Below are 19,772 nucleotides of genomic sequence, written 5' to 3' on the forward strand. Positions count from 1 at the left end.
GTGATCATATATATAATTAGTCATTATATATATTTATTGTTGTACATATTATTGTTGGCAAACAGCCAACCACCTTTTCCTTAATCTTTTACTAACACTTACAAGAGACTAAACATTTACCCAACTCTAACTAGATGGGAGTTTGCCTCCAAGTGCCAATTCAGTGTGCTAGTTGTTCGGGGACTCAGCGCAGTGCACATCTATGGGAAAACCTCCTTTGTACACAATAAGACCTCCTTTTTTTTTTTAATGCATCTGTTCTCATTTGAAAGTTTTTTTCTCTGCCCCTCTCCTTTTGGCCTCTCTGCTTCTCTGTATTATTCTTTCCAAAACTTTCTTTGGAAATAAAATGGGTAAGAAGGAAAACCATAGTTTGTCTCCTGCTCTGGTTTTGTTTGTGGGTGCAAAGTTTAAAAAGTAACTTTATTTTGAGAGAAGGGAGGTGGAAGGAGATGCGATCCATCCCTCCCAATGGAATAAGTGGCTATGACACAAGACAATCAAAGGTGGGAATAATTAGTATTCTTCAATGCACATGATTAATCAGTTCTCTTTAGCGGTTATTAACCTCCCTGACGGTAATCCCGAGTGTGGCTCAGGGTAAATGCTAACTCTGTATTAAAGTTGATCATACCTGGAATGTCTACTTTCTTAAGAATTACAGGCCTACAATTTAAAACAACAAATTTTATGCAAAACAATGTACTGCTTTGGGTACAAAATTACTGACATAATTAGACGACCAGGGAGGTTAAAGGGAGGGAAAAACCCAAATAAGAACAGTCAATTTTGGTCCTTTCATGTTTTCCACCCAAAGGCTGATAACAGAGTATTCTTTGCACATTCTGCTGCAGATTTCTGATAAGAGTTGCAGATCATTCATTTGCAAACGATCTAATGACAGCACATACAAAAGTGGCTTGTTAAAAACCTTCCATTTATAGTTACACTGCATCAAATGGTGCTAATTGTTAAGTAGGCCACCTGACTTGTGTACCTTTGGAAACACACCCTTCCACCATTTGTACAAAGTCATTTTCTTGTTCATTCACAGGATCTATGTAATAAATGTTTCAGGGTTATGACGAGCAAATACTGCTCACCTGGAACTCATCAACCTGAGACTCAAGGGGTGCCAGATTGCTGTCATTTGCTCATTAAGCCAAGGGCAGTGGCCAGCCCAACAGCTGCACAGGCCAACTTTTAACGCCTCCCCAATCTTCCTGTGATGCGTATTGATCGCCCTAATTTATGACGGGGTAGCTCTGCCCATTTTCGAGCTCCCTCACTCGTCTGCAGCGGACTTCTGAAAACGCCGCCGGCGCTGGCGAGATATTTGATCTTGGGGCCGAGTGTTTCTAGACTTCGTTCGCTGGGCTTTCAAGGTGAGGTGCCAGGCGCTGAAGGCTGTGTCACGGTGGGGCGGCCGGCGAGGGGAGGGAGAGGCCAGCTGTTGGGGGTGCCCCACCTGTCCGCCAGCCCCGCCCCGTTTCCTTATTTGGTGGGCGCGGGCCCCTCCCTCCGGCCCGCGCTCGACTCCGGGGCTGCGGCAGGCGGCGCGCGTCGCGGTCGCGGTCGCCGTTCGCCGGCGGCAGTTGAGCGCGGCGGGGAAGCCAAGCCGCGGGCGGGCAGCGCGCGGGGAAGCCCCCGCCGGCCGCCGCGCTCGGGTCCCGCGGGAGCGCGCTCCGCTGGTGCGCGAACGCGCCTCGGCCCCGCCCGCTTGGCGCGCGTCCCCGCCAGGTCCGCTCTCCTCCCCCACCCTCGGCGTGGACGGGGTGGATCCGGCTCGCTCCCCTCCCCCGCGGCGGCCCGCGCTGAATGAGACGCCGACGGTTCGGGCTGGCGAGCGCTCCCCGCGGCGGCGGCGGCGGCCAAGCGGCGGAGCCTGGGACCCGCGTCGGCTTCCCATCCTCGGAGGCGGCGGCCGCAGCTGCCCAGGTCGGTGCCCCGGCCGCCGGCCTGGTGCGGAGCCTCGGTGGGCGGCGCGGGGGAGGGGAGATGGGTGCGCGGCGCCCCCCGGGCGGCGCGGGGGAATGGCGGCGGCTCCTGCGCTGCGGTGTGTTGCCCGCCCTCCGGGCCGCGGGCTCCGGGCTGCTGACCCCGGGGCTGCCGAACTGGAGAGGAGGGCGTTGGGGGCCTCTCCTCCCTCGGCCGCTCCGCTCTGGAGCCGGGGGGTCCCAACCAGAGGGCCCCGTCCCGCGGCGAGGGTCGCGACGACCCCCAAGGCCGCCTCTCCCCTCGCTCCCTCCGGCTGGTGGGCGCCCCGGGCCTCCACTCGCGCTGCCCTGGCGCCCGGCGGCGCCTCACGCCCGCTCAGGTGAGTCGGAGCCGGCCCGCGGAGCCGGGACCCGCGCAGCCGGGCCACACCCCCTCCCCGGGCCCGGCCCCGGCGAGCGCGGCCGCCGAGCCCACTCCCTGCGAGGCTGTGGGCTCGCGGTCACGGTGACCTGTTGCGGAGCAGCCCGCAGCCCGAGGGGCTGGCCAGCCTTGGACCTGGAGGGGCTGCGCCCGGCGCTGGCGGTGGCCCGAGCTCAGGTGGCTTTGCAGCTAGCTAGAGGAGGGACACTTTGGAAAGAGGAGAGCGATTCCGGAGACATCGGACTCCACACTTGCAAAGCGGGGATGTCTTTTTGCAAATATCCGGCATTCCTTTGCAGTATCTGACTCAACGAGACTCCTAAACACCATGCTTTGGAGGTGATTTGTAGGGAGGGGGTGGTGGTTGGGGAGCCACGCGGAAAGGGCTCGTATCTGGGAAATAGCTGTAACTGGGCGCGGAGCAAAACGACCCCCCCACCTGCCCCCACCGGAGCTCTCTTTGCTGTCGCTGTGTGTTGTGTAGACGCTGGCCAGTTTCTGTGTGCGTGGGCGTGTTTGGGAAGAAGCTGCGAGCTGATAGGAGGTACCTTAGTACAAATGTTAATTTGTGTGAGCTGGGAGGGGCGAGGGAAAAGGAGAGAGGGGAGCTGTGGAGGAGGGGCAGTTGAAACATTACATTTTTTGTTGAGGCAGACACTAAAACAGGACTATTGCTGCCCGGTGTTTAAAGTAGGGACCCCCCAGGAAGGCATGAATTGAGCTTTATCTTGGATGCACCATGGATTTCCTTTTTTAAATTTCCCCTCCCAAATGGTGTAGTTTGCTGTAAAGAGTCTTGTTTTCCTCCCAATTTATGGAAGTTGACATGGGTGGATTTCTGTATTCACCATCACATCTCAGTGATGACGACCTTCAAAATTTTGGAAAACTTTTCCATCTGTGCATGCAGACTATTGCAGCCACAGATCAGAGCTGCCTCTGAAGCCCGTTCCACTGAGATAATCACACGTTCCACTGAGATAATCACACAAGGGCTGTAGAGTCCTAATACTACTGTTAATATTGAACTTCTATCTTACTGTAGCTGTTAGCATTGTGTAAGAACTTAGAGGCAAACAGTAATATGGTATTTCACTGTAAACAACCTCTAACTTAACACTTTTGTAGGCATGCAGTTTATTATCTAGCTTCAAAGATTTGGACAGAAACTTAACAGCTGAATCTAAAGACCAGTAAGGGCCATAGATGCCATTTTGAATAAATAATTTCAAGGTAATTTTATTTTAAACTTAGTTCCATTTCTCTTTTTTTGAATTCAGCATAATAATCTTAAAAAATGGTAAGCTCTGTCCTTCATCATTATAGACCACTTTCATTGAGTGAAAGAATTTGACTTCTCAAAATATGTGGGGTGGGACTTCTGGAAATTGTTCCCATTTACAACAGAACTTTAAAGATAGTGTATGCCTTTTCACGAGTGTAGCATGCTTTTATGATACCCATTCTTAATGTCGGAAAGAAATATGTCAACATTTCCTGGAAGAAGGAACATGTACTAAAAGACTAGCGTTGTGAGTCATGTTATATTGCACATACGTAATGTATTTGTGTGTGTCAATTCTTTGAGCATAGTTGTCGGTTTCTTGTGTTCTCCAGTTCAGCCTGCAGTTGTGTGTAGTGAAGGATGGATAAGTGAGCTAGTTCCCTTACAATTTAAAACGCTTCACCTTTCCCCCGAGACTTCCTTAATTCAGTCCTTGTACACATACTTATTGAGCACATATTTAGTGCCAGTTGGCCACCTACGTGTTGGGGTACAACTGGGCGTGTGTCCTGCTGGAACCTAAAAGAGAAGTGGGCACCTAACCCACTACATGGCCAGTTAACCGTATTTGTTCATGTTCGTTTAAAAGTTGAAGAAGCGCAAACTCCTCTGATGAATGTTTGGGTTAAGGATGTGTGTGCTTTTCCTTCTAAGAACAGTGGGGATTTTAACCTGTAAAACAAAAGTGTTAAGATAAATAAGCTTATGTTAGTATACATTGGGTATCTGGTTCCCGAGTATTAAAACAACAATAAAGTTACTGAAAATTCAGATGATTGATAGTTTACATGTAGTTAAACAGCTTTATTCTTTTGGTTTACATAGTTAAAGGAAATGTTTGCCAAACATCTCCTCTCTTGGCACTTGTTTGAGTCTACTTTTTTTTCTTTCCCCTGTGTGACTGTGAACCATTGCCCTACTGTTCTTTAATGGACTCTGATGAGCATTTTGTTAAAGTCATAATGAATTTCAACTAAAAAAGTCCATCTATACATACTTATAACTGCTACTTGAATATTTTATTTATTCTCATGGGCAGAATTGTCAAGAATAGGGTTGACCCCATGTCGGTAAGCATGACTTCCAGTGTAGATAGAGAGGTTGGAGATGTTAAACACACTGTCAGTAAGGAGGCAGTGAACCCTAAAGCCCTTGGTAGCTTTCCCTACAGTGTTGCTGGGCCTATGACGGTGGGGGTGGGTGCAGGGGGAGGGCTCTGTTGGGGGGGAGCTGTTGCCTCTGATGCTGCAGTAGTTCAGCATTCTATTCCAATGACTGGTCTGCGCTTGCAGAAAAATGTAAATGCCTTTTAAACTTTAAACCAAATTATGAACTGAGATTTAACTAATTGAATTTTCTTTTTGTGAGCTAAGCCCCTTACACTTCTTAAGTTTTTCTGAGATCATTTCTTTTTTGTTGTATAAAATAAAGTTTATTTTTAATTGCTCCAGTGTTTCAAGAGTAAGTTAATATCCACCCTACTCTTTGAATGTGTGGTTTTTGTTGTACAATGGTTATATTTGGAATACAATGTCAATTAGAATATGGCACTTTTTGAAGTTACTCAGTTTTCAATGAAGAGATCATTCGAGGAGCTTGAAATCCATAGCCTGAGTGAGGTTCCTTGACAGGGACAATAAATAGATGGCATTGTCTGTCAATTGTTCCTTTAAATAGGTCTTAATCTCATCGGTTCCTTGTAAGAGAAAGAATGAAGATTAGCTGTGAAAATTTTGGAACTTGGAATGATCCATAATCTTTGTGTCATGAGCATTTAATTTAGAAAAGTTTTTATTAGGGAATTTGGGGAAAGGTTTACACAATAGGAAATAAACCAGGGAATATGAAATGTTGAATTACCCACCTATTCTGTGAAAAGGCATCTGGGTATAAATTTCCTCATTTTCTTTAATGGTAGCATCTAATATAGGGTCACTATGATGCTATGAGTTAGATTCGACTCTCTCACAGTGGGTTTGGTGGTTTTTGTTATTTTGGAGTTAGCAGTATAACCGAGCCCACTGCCATTGGGCCAGTTTACTCCTAAAGACCCTACAGGACAGTAGAACTGCGCCTTAGGTTTTCCTAGACTGTACATCTTTTGGGAAGCAGCCGGCCTCCCTATTTCTCCCCTGGAGCATTTTGGTGGGTCTAAACCTCTGACCTTGCACTAAGCCCATTGCTCCACCAGGACTTGTTAGTTAAGAATATGCCAAACCTAACCCACTGACTTGATTCTGGCCATGGAGTCAACCCCCAAAACAAAATCTCTTGCCTGTGAGCCCATTCCAACTCAGAGACTCTTGGGTTTCCAAGGCTGTAACTCTTTACAGGAGCGGATAGCTTCATCCTGCTCTGGAGTGGCTGGTGGGCTTGAACGGCTGAGGTAAGCAGTCCCACACTTAGCTAGCATGCCACCAGGGCACTCGGAAGGGTGTATGTTAAATAGCAGTGTTCATGTAACTTAGGCTCAGGATGCTTAGCAGTTAGGTCACTCATCAGAGAGCACTTTTGGTACTAGTTCGTGCATGATTGATTGCTCAGAGAAGAGGCTTAAAATAAAGCTTTCATCTTGAACTAGTTGATATTTTCTATATTTATATAACTGTTTCCCCCCCTCAAAACAAGCTTCCCTTTCTAGACTAGTTTTGTTTTTATTTTTTTTATAGATGAGTAAAAGGTGTGGAGGCCACATCTGACCTCATCAGACTTCCCTATTGCCACCCTTCTTAACCTAGTCTGACACCAAGTGTTCTTCCCGCGAGGCTACATCTGTGCGGGGTTCAAGGATTCGTTGCAGCAGTTGCACAGAATTCACAGACAACACTCAGCGATGAAGGGGGTTTATTAGGGAAGTTAGCAGGTTACCACCAGTTTGGGTCAGCAAACAGTAAGGACACAGTCACTGTGTCTTTGCACCCAGCCTGTCTCCTTGGGCCAGGAAGCCGCCCGCTGCTCTGCCTCACAGTCAGAAAAGGTGTGGAGCAGGATTGTATCCCTTTTCACCTTGCTTGCTTGGCGTGTATGCTGGACAGATACTTGAAGAACTCATATAAACATGTACAAATAACGCCACATTAGATCAGAGGAGGACTCCTAACAAACCGGCTATGCAGATGGCCCAAACTTCCTTGCTAAAATGAAGATGACTTTGAAACACTCCTGAAGACCAGACTACATCCTTCAGTGAACAATATGCTTTGATGGAAAGAGAAAGAAATCTTCACAATGGGACCAATGAACAACATCATATGTAAAGGAAAAAGCACTGATGTCTTCAAGGATTTCATTGTCCTGGATCACAGTCATTGGTCCCGAGGAGCAGCTGACAAGAAGTCAAACCATGTACTTGCATTAAGCAAATCTGCAACTGGCCTCTTTACAGCTTTACAAACAGAGATGTCACTTCGGTGGTTAAGGTGTGCCTGACCCAGGCCATGATCTTTTCATTCACCTCGTATCCATGTGAAAGCTGGACAGTGAAGAAGGAAGACAGAAGAATTGATGGGTTTGAACTATTCTAGTAAAGAAAATATTGGATAGATTGTAGCCTGTCAGAAGACCGGACAAATCCGTTTTAGAAGTGAGGATGCTCAAGACAAACCTTCCTTACTTTGGACACACCCTCAGGAAAGACCATTGTGTTTGATAAAGTAGCAGGTCTATCCACCTGGTGAGGTTGGACTGACATATAATGGACTCAGGCAGGCCCGGGATCATGAAGGTGGCGGAGGCAGGCCTTCGCTCTGGTGTGTGGAAGGCTGCAGGGAGTCTGAGCCCATTCCAAGGTAGTGACAATAACCGGAGCCAAAGTCATCCGCTGAGGGTGTCAAAGAATGGGTGTGTGTGGGGGGAAGTGTAATGTCAGTGTTTGGAGACTGGAAGACTCTTTTGGTTCTGAATTGTATGATCTGACTTTAATGGGAATACATCTAGAACCCCATTATTAATGGGATTAACAAATAATGATGACTTAACCCTAGTTTTTTGTTGACAAGATTAAGAAATGCCTCCCAGCCTTAGTTTTGTCTTTTTTAAAGATATCATAAATACGTGTTGAATTTTTATCACATGCTTTCTCTATATCATTTAAGATGTTTCATAGGTGTGTTCTCTCTTAATTTGCTAACAAGTTGTATTAGATCACTAGGTTATCACCTACTTACACATCTTTGACTTCTGGGCATAAACCCCAGTTAGCCATGGTGCATTCCTTACCCCACCCCCACCCCCAGAACGCCCCCCCCCCGCCCCAGCGCTGAACTTCATTTGCTCTCATTAATTTAGAGTTTTAAAAACCTGCTTTTATCAGTGAGCTTTAATATATGTATATCAGAGTATTTGTATGTATTTCTGTTTTGAAGTTATATTGACCTCATAAAATCAATTAGGAAGCTTCCTCTTTTCTACTCTTTAAAATCATTTGACAATATAGGGATTATCGGTTCCTTGAAGGAATTACGGTTGCGATATGAAAGATGACATAGTAAAATTCTCAGAAGGAAGTGTAGGTAAATTTCTCCATGATGTACAGTAGACCAAGATCTGGTAAAAGCAAGACACGGGAATACTAACCTGAAAGAATCGATCAATTATTTGTCATTAAGAACCCCAATTCATCCAAGGTGGCTATCAAGTAAGTGGAAAAGTAAGTGACAGACCCACTAGGAAAAGTCAGACTCCTGGAGCCCCCCAACCCTGTTCCTGGTCCTTCGCTTTTGACGTGCCACTCCTGGGAGCCATTGCTTTGATTGTGGTTGTCTTGAGGATCGTAATGGGAAAGCCATGCTTCCTCCTTCTTAATTCTTTGAAGAAATGCTTCAGGATGTTGACCCCACTTTTGGAAACTCCCCATTGAAAGCTCTGCTGTTGTCTGCAGCTGACCAACAGCCTTGGTACTCATTGAGCAGAAAGCATGCTGAACTTTCATTTTCCATTCCAAATAGCATAAGCTGAACCAATGGAGAGATGTAGGTCTGTGGTATTGGCTATTTGTTTGTTTGTTTTTCAAAAGAACATTCAAGGCCAAGACAAAGGCAAAGACTTAATCTTCAGGAGACCTAATGTAAGAGGTCATAATGGTGTCCAAGGGTGATAAACAGAGCTTTAAAAAGGCCTTGGGAGAGCAAAACAGTCACAAATCCATGGCTGGCAATAGTGCAGTGTGTCATAATTACAGGTGGGAGTTATGACTGAAGTGAGACTGGGCACCTGTACGTTGTATTAGACAGAGAAGCTTACCAGATTGGTCCACAGGCCTCCTCGAGATTGTCAGGCCATGACTCTTGACTAGTTCAGCGATCCCCCTTGAGGACACACCCAGTCAAGCCACCAAAGGCCACTGCCCTCCCTGAGCTGGGTCCAGGAGGTGAAGGTCATCCATCTTCCAGTTCACTCTGTCTGAGGGTAAGACTTCACATCCCTGGCCCCAGTGGGGAGTTAGTGGAGCCTTTAGCACCGTGGGGACTATGAATGGATTTGGGCCTTTCACTGCCATCCATTTGACTGTTTGTGCTATTGTGAATCCAACTCATGGTGCCATCAAAAATGTTTTCTTGAAAATTGATTTGGAACGTTGGCTGCTGAGGACTGCTTCTTCAAAATTTCACCCCTCCTTAAAGAGAGCTAGCCATTCGTAAACAGCTGGTTTCTTGGAGGCATTTGTTTTCCATAAGTTTTTTTGTAATCTCAGAAAAAAAATACCAAACTCACTACCCTGGAGTCAGTGCTGACTCATAGTGACCCCTGTGGCTTTGTGAGACTGCTCATTGTGTACGGGGATAGAAAGCCACCATTGTCTCGAGGAGCTGCTGGTGGCTTCGAACTAACCATGTGGATGGATCACAGCCCCACGCGGGACCACTACGCCACCAGGGCTCCAGCTTTTTGTAAAGCATCAGTGATTTCACCGTTCTTCCACAAATCTGTTTGTTTTTTTGGCTTCAATTTTAGCAGAATTCATGTTGCTTCTAATAGGTGCTCTTTTTAATTGATATCTTTTCCTCATTACTACCTCACACTAGATCCTATTCAGACATTTTAACAATTTAGTACAAGTTTATTTTGGTGATCCCCAGAAGAGAAATCCATGGGTAGTTTTTTTTTTTTTCAGAATGTGCATTTTCTTTTTCACTTTATGTATTCTTGAATTTCTTCCTTTTTAAAAAAACATTTTTATTGGCACCTAATCCACATAGCATACAATTCAATAATTCAATCATATAAGGAAAATTGTACAATCACTGCCGCAATCAATTTTAGGACATTTCTCTTCCACCATGGCTAAATTGCCTTTAACATGCGTTGTGTAATCCCAATCAGTTTTAATGCCCTTCCCTCCCAGTGCATTTTCTATGAACTTTTGGAAGACTCCCTGTATTCACAAAAGCCAAAATGGCAACAGTCCTATAGTCCATCAACTGGTGAATAGATAAGATGTGATTTATACATATAATGGACTGTTACTTGGCCATATAAAGGAATGAAGTACATGCTGCAACATGAAAGGATTTTATAAACTTTGTGCTAAGTGAAATAAGCCAGCCACAAAAAGACCACATATCATATGGTATCATTCATATAAGATTTCAAATTCAGGGAATTCCTGGAGCCTTCAGAGAATTCATGGAAAAATTTGAATGAAAACATCACAGGGTTTTTTCCCATGAGCTTTTGAAGCTCTATGGTATTGAGACAGAAAGTAGATGGATGGTTACTTAGGATTTGGGGAGAAGTGGTGGCAACTGATGGGGGGATACCTGAAGTTACTTTCTGAAGTTTATAAAAATGTTCTAAAATTGACTGTGGTGTTGAAGGTGCACATATCTGGGGTTGCGCTATAAATGGTTGAATTATACAAATTGGAAACACTATGTGATACGGAAATTACAAATAAATTTACAGAAACAAATGGTTTATATTTTAAATATTTTAATTCCATCCAGGTTAATTTGCTTGAGAACTCATCAAAGGTAAATAGTTAGAAAAAGAGTTTGGAAATGTTTGTGGAAAAATTCCTCTATCTTTTAATTCTATTTTTCTCCAAATGTTTCTAAGTCCCCAAATATATCTCAAGACTTTAAAAAAATGAATACAGAAACAAAATTTAGTGATGTGAGAACATTGCCATCATACTGAGAAAAGCAGGAGGCAGAAAAATAGATAAAATATTTCTTCTTTGTCATGCAAATAACAAAGATGCTCTATCTGCATGCATATGCAGTGACCTTGTAAAGGTGAAACCAATGTTTGATACCAAATGTGAACAGTTGCTACCTGGTTGGACTCTGGTAGGGGGAGAAAGAGAAAGAAAGGGAAAAAAGAAAAAGGAACAGCCACTTAAAACATTATATGCTTTATGTGAAATGTAAATGTTAATGGTCGTTGGTTTGTGTGGTGGTGGGGTATTTTTGTTTTCTCTATTTTAGTTTTTTTCTGTGTTGTTTGGCTCTTTAGTTTTATGACTAAAATATCCAAAATGAAATTAAAAGGCAATAAGAATTAAGTTATGAACCCTGAAACGAGCTAACAAGCAAACAGTTTTAAAAGCACATGGACAAGAATTTCAATAGTAGCTTTTTCAGAGTAACTCCCACTGGAAGCGACCTGGGCGTCCATCAACAAACCGGATAGAGGTGGTGTAGCCTTACAGTGGAACACCAAACAGCGGTGGGCCTGGGAAAATGCTGCTCAGCAGTCATGGGCGAGTGCCTGGTTGAGTAAAAGAAGACAGGCTCCAAAGAGTACTTCATATGTGATTCCATTTGCGTGGCATTCTAGTTAAGGTCACACTCATCTGTGGATGACGTGAGGAAAGTGGTCAGCCGTGAGGCTGTGACTAGAGAATGACCTCCCGGGATGCTGGAGTGGCCTCTCTCTTCCTTTGAGGTTACGTAGGGGTTTACCTGTGGGTAACAATTTACTAAACAGCGTACCTTCGATAGAGTCACATGATAGTCTCTGTGCCTCTGAAACCAAACTCACTGCCATCTAGTTGATTCCGACTCACAGGGCAGGGACCCTGTAGAACAGAGTAGAACTGCCCCTGTGGGTTTCTGAGACTGGAATCGATGAGTTGGAAAGAGGAGCAGCCGGTAGTTGCAAACTGCTGACTTGGTGGCTAGCAGTCCAAGGTCAAACTGCTGCACCACCAGGGCTCCTTGTATGTGTGTATTTCAAGTAAACAAACAAACAAACCCGAAGAGACCAACAAAGCAGTAAGCCAAACCAATTGTTACTAGTATTAAAAAAAAAACCTTTGTGTATACTGCCAGGGATGCTTATATGCAAAGACATTTTCTCTTGTATCATGCATATATGGATGTTTCATTATATCAGCAACACATTGATGGATATTTAGGTTGTTTCTACCTTTCCTTTGAGTTAACATCTTTTAAAATAGGTCTTCTTATACTTTTCTAATGATTTACTTTTGATGAGTTCCTAAAAGGGGACTTGCAAGTTAATGTGGATGGAATTAAAAGATTAAAAATAGAAACTATTTGTTTTTCAGAAGCTTATTTAGAGATTAAGTATCTCTGGTGTAGTAAGTGTGTGTTTCTCTTTACCCTCACTATTCTAATATGTGGTAAATGTTCTTTTTTAATTTGCAGTGAAATTGATATTTTCCTGTGTTTTTGTGCTACTTTTGCTAATTTCCTTATTTATTAATGTTTATATTCATTACTTGTTATTGCACAGTCTTTTAAAACTCTTTAAATAAAGTAAGTTATATATTCAAAAAAGTATATAAGGAGCTTACTAAATGAAACATAACTAATGCGTTGAAGTGCTTTCCCACTAGCTCACAATAATATTGAAGAGCACTGGGAATAGTAATTCTTTATTATTTGTTTTAGATACTTTTATGTGTTTTATCCTGTTACCTAATTTGCTCGATTTTGTTTTAGCCTCACTCAATTATAGGACACCCCCCAAAGTCTGTAGCATTTTAAATATAACTGTGCCACTCAGTAGTTTTTGATATATTCATAGTCTTGCAATTATCACTACAAGTAATTTTAGAACCTTTTTTTGTTATCCCTCATCAAGAACCCTCCACTCATTGTCTTTCAGCTGATAGTCCAGTGCTTAATTGGTTGTGCCACCTAGACATTACAGAGTGATTGACCGTTCTGTGAGCAGGATTGGAAACGACGGATGGCAGTTGGTTTTGCTTTTCTCTGATGTGCTTGGTACTCTTGATAGAGCATGGCAGCCCTTGCCCTAACAATAACTGGATGGCAGCCATGTCTTGCTTGTGTGATATGCTGTGTGTTTCTTGATAATGACCAAACTTTGTATTTTTGCTGCATAATTACTGTAGATTAAAAATCCTGATGAGTTGAACTCCAAATTAGTGATAATAGCTTACTCAGTGCCTTGAACTTGCCTTGTATTATTCTGACCTGCCCAAGTTTCTTTCTGCCCTAGTTTCTTTGGAGGACATCTGCTCTTTTCCACAGTGCATTGCAGAGAACAGAACTCACAAGTTCAGCTGTGTTTTATATCGTATAGAACTGTGGTGCGACTGATTGGTTCAAGAGGGAGCACTTGACCTCAAAGTCTGCGTACCTGGGATTGTCTAGTGGAGACATTTTCAGTCAGATATAGGAAACAAAATTAATTTGCCACTGAGCCACAGACCTGAGATTGTAAAGAAGGTGCCTTTGTGGTGGTTAGTTCTGTAGAACTACAGTGTCAGGGATTGGAAGTTAGTGTAAGCAGAAGCTCTGAGTACAGCAGTGGTAAAGGAGGTGAGAAAGTCAATCAGTAATAAGGAAGCAATAGGACCTGCGTGCAGAGAAAAGCACATCATTCTGAGAGAAACCATGTGGCTAGAGAGAAATACAAGAAGGCTTCAAAAAGTTAATGGAAAAAAGGGAATGAAAAGAAAATGCAATTTTACCATGAACTTTTGAAGCCCCTCAATAGCATGAGTATCAAACATTCTGATTTCTGGCTCTCCTTTAGATACTATTCTTCATGGACTTCATACTGACGTGGCTCCTGCCCCTTAAAACCAATGTACGACTAGCTTTTCCAGGAAAGACTGATTTGTCATTGTAGTTCTTACCTTGCTGCATAACCTTGGACAAATTACTTAACCTCTGTGCCTCATCCCTCCATCTCTAAAAGGACGATCATAATTTTATTATAGTGTTGATGTGAAGATTAAATGAGATGACATGTGCAAGTGTATGAAACAAAGCCAAGGACATGGCAGATATTCAAGGATCTCCCCTTGAACTTTTGAAGCAGATGCAAGGATCTCTCCCCATGACGCCCCTTGTATAATGAGTACTATTTGGGACATTTGCATGAATTCCTTGTAACTAAGAGAGGCTAATTAATCTGTTTGCAGATTGACTCAGAGCAGTGGAGCCCAGCATGTTGGCCACATGAGCCAGATTGTTTTTAGGTAGTGAATATGGATCTGAAAAATAGTGATTTGCTCAGTGGGAACAATACTGATTGCTGTTTGCTCTGCATTTAATAGGTAGTTGGTGGTGTTTCAAGCGTTTCATGTGTACTAACTCTTTAGATGCTCATGATAACCTTGTGAGGTAGGAACTATCACTGTCATTGTGAAGATATAGCAACTGAGATACAGAGGCTGGGCAACTTGCCCGTGATGACTTGTACCATTTGGCAGAGTTAGAATTTGAACATGGTGGTCAAGTTCTAGAGTTTGAATTCTTAGACATGTTTCCTTTTTAAGTTATTTACTCTTTTTTAGTGAAGTCAAAGGGAAAGGTCTGTTGTTTGCTTCCTCCTCTTAATACTTTTCTCTCATTTTAAGAAAGGCATCATATTTCAAATTCCATATCATTAGAGGGCAATATAAAATACAAGATTGTTTACTATTGTCAGGTTCTTAAACTAAATGTCAAGTGTTAAAGTATACGGAAGGTATTGTGGTAATTTGTGTGTGTATATATATATATATAGTATTTAATACATATAGAATATAGAAAAAAAGTAGCAAGATAATAGATATAAACCTAATTATATCAAACACTTTAAATGTATATGATCAACACACAGCAGGTAAAAGGCAGAAATGATCAGACGGGCATTAAAAAAATACCCAATTATCCTGTCTATAAGAGTTTTAAATATAAAGGTATAACTAGATTAAAAGTAAAGAATGGAAGTGCTTAAAATAGTTAAAGAATGGTGGAGTGGCTCTATTAGGTAGAAACTAGGTGGAAAGTATTTCTGGAGATAAAAGAGAACATTACTAAAATGATGTTAAAAATGCCAGTCAAGGAGACAGCCATTCTAAACATTGCTCTTAATAACAGAACTTCAAAATATATTCAAGAAAAACAGGAAAAACTTCAAGAAGAAACTTCAAGAAGAAATATCCACAATATTAATTAGAAATTTCAATACCATTCAATAAATGAATAAATTCAATAAACGAATGTGGAGACAGAAAATTTCAAGGATATAGTAGACTTGAACACTTTCATCAACCAACTTGATCTAATTAACATTTATAGTGTTCCCCTCAACAGCAGCACAATACACATTCTTCTCACTTGCACATAGAACATTTACTTTAATGGATGATCATGCTTTGGGCAATAAAAACAAATCTCAAATTTTAAAGAATTGAGATTAGGCAGATAACACTCATTTCTGTGAAATTAAATTAGAAATTATTAATAGAAACATTCCAAAAATTTGGGAGCTAAATTTAAAAAAATAACTCAAATCTACTGCCATTGAGCTGATGTCGGCTCATAGCCACCGAATACTAAATAGCGTAGTTTTAAGTAGCCTGTAAGTCAGTCTTGGGGGACAGTGAAGTCAATTGGCCTAAGCAAGTCCACAAAGACAGTGTTCTACATCCTGCTTAGATGAGTACTGACGGGGGTCTTGCAATCTGGTGAACATTCATCTAAAGGATACCTATTGGTCCCTCCCTGTTGAGTAGAAAGGAGTGATGAAAATCGAAGACACAGGAAGGAGATCAATTAACCCAATAGACAATAGGCCATGTGAACAGCAGCCTCCACTACCTGGAGACCAGAATAACTAGATGATGCCTGGCTACCACAATACCAACTATTCTGAAAGGGATTGTGTTTGAAAGTCCTGGATAAAGTGGGAGAAAAAGGTAGAACATAACTCAAAATCAGAGAGACTACACTTGTTGGATAGAGACTGGTAGAAACCCAAGATTATGACTCTTCAGGTCTGAAACTGAGCTCATGAGTCCATTCGGCTCCATTTTTAGCCAAACAGTAAACAGGTCTAAAGGTGAGCAGTCATTTGAGATTGAGGGGCAGCATTTATTTTACCAAGGACAGAGTTCAGAAGGATTGGGAAGAATGATGATGGGAGACCCAGGGCGGAGGTTGAATGAGTGCTATTACATTGAGGTTGCCGTAAATAAGATGAAATAAAATATGTATGAATTGGTAAATATAAAATGCATCTGTTCAGTAACCCTTCACCCACTTCACAATATAAAGTTAAATTTGATAAATGACCTATGGGTCAATTTGGAATCAACTCAATGACAGTGGGTTTGGATGGGCCAAAGGGAAGATCAAAAAGGAAATTAGAAGGCATTTTGAAGTACATGAAAATGGAATGCCAGTAAAACAGTCCTTGGTACTTTAGAGCACTAAGTGCTTCTATTAAAGAGAAAGGATTTCAAATTAATGCCTTTCTACCTAGGTGCATAGACAGTTTCTTACCTAGGAACCTAAAGATTGGTGGTTCAAACCTACCCAGTGGCTCTGCAGAAGACAGGGCTGGCAAACTCCGGTAAAGAGACAGCTGTACATCCCTGTGGAGCAGTTCCACTCTAGGACATGTTGCTGTGAGCTGAGGGCCGACAGGACGGACAGCAGCTAATAACAGTATCAACTTCTCCCTTAAGGAATTAAAGAACAGATTAAACCAAAGTAAGTAGAGGAGAAAAAGGAAAAAGATCAATGTGGAAATTAGTGAAGTAGAAGCAAAGTGTACAAAATCAGTGCAACCAAAATATTGTCCGTTGGGAAGATCAATAAAGTGGACAAAGTTCTAATCAGATGAATTTGTTTTCCAAGAAAGAAGACACAGATGATGACATCACCACATATTCTCCTGATACTGAAAGGGTAGCAAGTGAATATTATGAATAGCTTTATGCTGTTTAATCAAGAAAAAATAGGTGACCCAAATAGCTATTTACTTACTACAGAAATTGAATTTGTGGTTAAAGTGCTTCCACCAAGAAAACTCCAGATTCAGTTGACTTTTAAAAAAATAATTTTATTAGGGGCCAATACAACTCTTACCACAACCCATACATACATCAATTGTGTAAAGCACATTTGTACATTCATTGCCCTCATCATTCTCAAAACATTTGCTCTCCACCGAAGCTCCTGGCATCAGCTCTTCATTTTTACCCATACCTCCCTGCTCCCCCTCCCTCATGAACCCTTGATAATTTTTAAATTATTATTTTGTCATATCTTGCCCCGCCTGACATCTCCCTTCACCCACTTTTCTGTTGTCCGTCCCCCAGGGAGGAAGGAGGTCACATGTAGATCCTTGTAATCGGTTCCCCCTTTCCAACCCATCCTCCCTCCATCCTCCCAGTATCGCCACTCATACCACTGGTCCTGAAGGGATCATTCACTCTGGATTCCCTGTGTTTCTGGTTCCTATCTGTACCAGTGTACATCCTCTGGTCCAGCCAGATTTGTAAGGTAGAATTGGGATCATGATAGTGGGCGGGGAGGAAGCATTTAGGAACTAGAGGAAAGTTGTATGTTTCATTGTTGCTACATCGCACCCTGTCTCCTCTCCTCCCTCAGACTCTTCTGTAAGGGGATGTCCAATGGCCTACAAATGAGCTTTGGGTTTCCACTCCACACTCCCTCCCTCATTCACTATGATATGATTTTTTTTTCTTTGATACCTGATAACTGATCCCTTTGGCACCTCGTGATCACACAGGCTGGTATGCTTCTTCTATGTGGGCTTTGTTACTACTGAGCTAGATGGCTGCTTGTTTACCTTCAAGCCTTTAAGACCCCAGATGGCTGTATCTTTTGATAGCTGGGCACCATCAGCTTTCATCACCACATTTGCTTATTTATCTGTTTTGTCTTCAGTGGTTGTGTCAGGAATCTGATCATCATAGAATGCCAATTTAATAGAAGAAAGTATTCTTGCATTGAGGGATTACTTGAGTGGAGGCCCAATGTCCATCTGCTACCTTAATACTAAACCTATGCATAGATGCACATAGATCTATTTTCTCATCCTCATATATAAATATATCTGCATATATACATGCCTTTATTTAGACCTCTATAAATGCCCCTTGCCTCCTACCTCTTTCCTTATTTCCTTTGACTTTTCCTCTTGTCCCACTATCATGCTCAGTCTTCATTTGGGTTTCAGCAATTCCTCTTGGTTACATTACCCTTGATCACACCCTACCAGGCCTCCTACACCCTCCTCACCACCGATTTGAATCACTTGCTGATCCCTTGTCCCTGGGTTTGTTAACACCACTAACTTTCCCCCCACCTTCCCCTCTCCCATGTCCCCCCAGGACTATTGGTCCCATTGTTTTCTCCTCCAGATTGTTCATCCAGCCTATCTTATTTAGACAGACTTGCGGAGATAATAACATGCACAAAAACAAGACAGAGCAAAACCAATCAATAATATGCAACAAAACAACAACAATAAACCAATGACAATCAAAACAAAACACAACAAGAAAGCAAAGCTTGTAGTTAGTTCAAGGACTGCTTGTTGGCCTTTAGGACTGTTTTCCAGTCCAGTCTGTTGGGGCACCAAGCCCTGGCCCCAAAGTCCACCTCCGGCATTCCCTGGGGACCTTGTCGCTCTGTTCCCTTGCTTTTCTGTTGCACCCCCTTAGTGTTTTGCCTCAGTGTGGTGGGATCTGATTGGAATGGGTGCAATTCCCACACTGTCTTCGGTGCTGTCCCCTGTAGGGATATGGGTCAGTGAGGGTTCAGTTGACTTTATAAGTGAATTCTATCAAACCTTTAAGGAACAAATAAGACCATTCTATACAAACACTTCCAGAAAGTTGCCCAGGAGGGAGTACTTCCTAATTCACACTGTAAGCCCACCATTCCACTGGAACTAGACAAAGACATTAAATAAAAAACACTAGATGGTCAGGAGGGTAAGGGAAAGGTGGGGGAGAAAGGGGGAATCACTCTTAATCATCTACATCCAACCCTCTTCCTGGCGGAAAAACAACAGAAAAGTGGGTGAAGGGAGACATTGGACAGTGTAAGACAAGAAAGAATAATAATTTATAAATTATCAAGGGTTCATGAGGGAGGGAGGGTGGGAGAGGAAGGGTAAACATGAGCTGATACCAAGGGCTCAAGTAGAAAGAAAATGTTTTGAGAGATGATGACAACAAATGTACAAATGTGCTTGACACAAAGGATGGATGGATTGTGATGAGCCCCCAATAAAATGATTTAATAAAAAGAACACTACATGGAAATTCTCACATAAACATAGATGAAAATTTTTTAATTTTGAGAAGTAGAGGGCAGTAATTTGTAAAAATTGTACATCATGACCAAGTGCGGCTTAACCAAGGAATGCAAGGTTGGTTTAAATAAAAAAATCAATCTGTGTAATTTACTGTGCCAGGGTAGTTAAATGTAATGCTACAAAATCATAGGAACCTGTACTAGTCAAAACACAAAACTGTGAGGCCATTGTTTCTCATTGTATCCTCTAGGCAGGTTGTGTTAGGCAGGGTTCTCTAGAGAAACAAAACCAGGACACTTAGGATGTTTTAAATATTTTTATAAATACGTATACACACACAAACACACACATATGAATGGATAGGTTTATACAGTGAGAAGAAATATAATGACTTATTTGTCCACACAATTACAGTGCTTAGTTCAACTCACTTTCATGGAACAGTTAATATACTGGATATCTTTCAACTCATGTGGGCAGTCCAGGGTCAAGGAGGCAGGAAATGGAGTCTTTTCTCAGGCAAGGCAGGCATAGGCACACTGAAGGCAGCTGGGCGTGGGGCGGCAACTGTGGGTAGCGCTGGGAGCTTAGTAAAGCAGGCCCCCCATGAGATCTCAAACTAAAG

At 42.5% G+C, this 19,772-nt stretch overlaps 1 protein-coding gene across 2 annotated transcripts in view; it reads left to right on the forward strand.

Moving 5' to 3' along the window:
• Nucleotides 1-1,579: 1,579 nt before the first annotated feature.
• Nucleotides 1,580-19,772, forward strand: part of RALGPS2 (Ral GEF with PH domain and SH3 binding motif 2) — a 148,263-nt gene continuing 130,070 nt past the window's right edge. For both annotated transcript variants that reach the window (XM_075527852.1, XM_075527857.1), the window contains exon 1: nt 1,580-1,938. The gene's annotated coding sequence lies outside the window, so the exon portion shown is untranslated. The remainder of the gene's footprint in view (nt 1,939-19,772) is intronic.

This window comes from Tenrec ecaudatus, chromosome 1 (genome assembly GCF_050624435.1).
Source record: "Tenrec ecaudatus isolate mTenEca1 chromosome 1, mTenEca1.hap1, whole genome shotgun sequence".
NCBI classification, from domain to species: domain Eukaryota; kingdom Metazoa; phylum Chordata; class Mammalia; order Afrosoricida; family Tenrecidae; genus Tenrec; species Tenrec ecaudatus.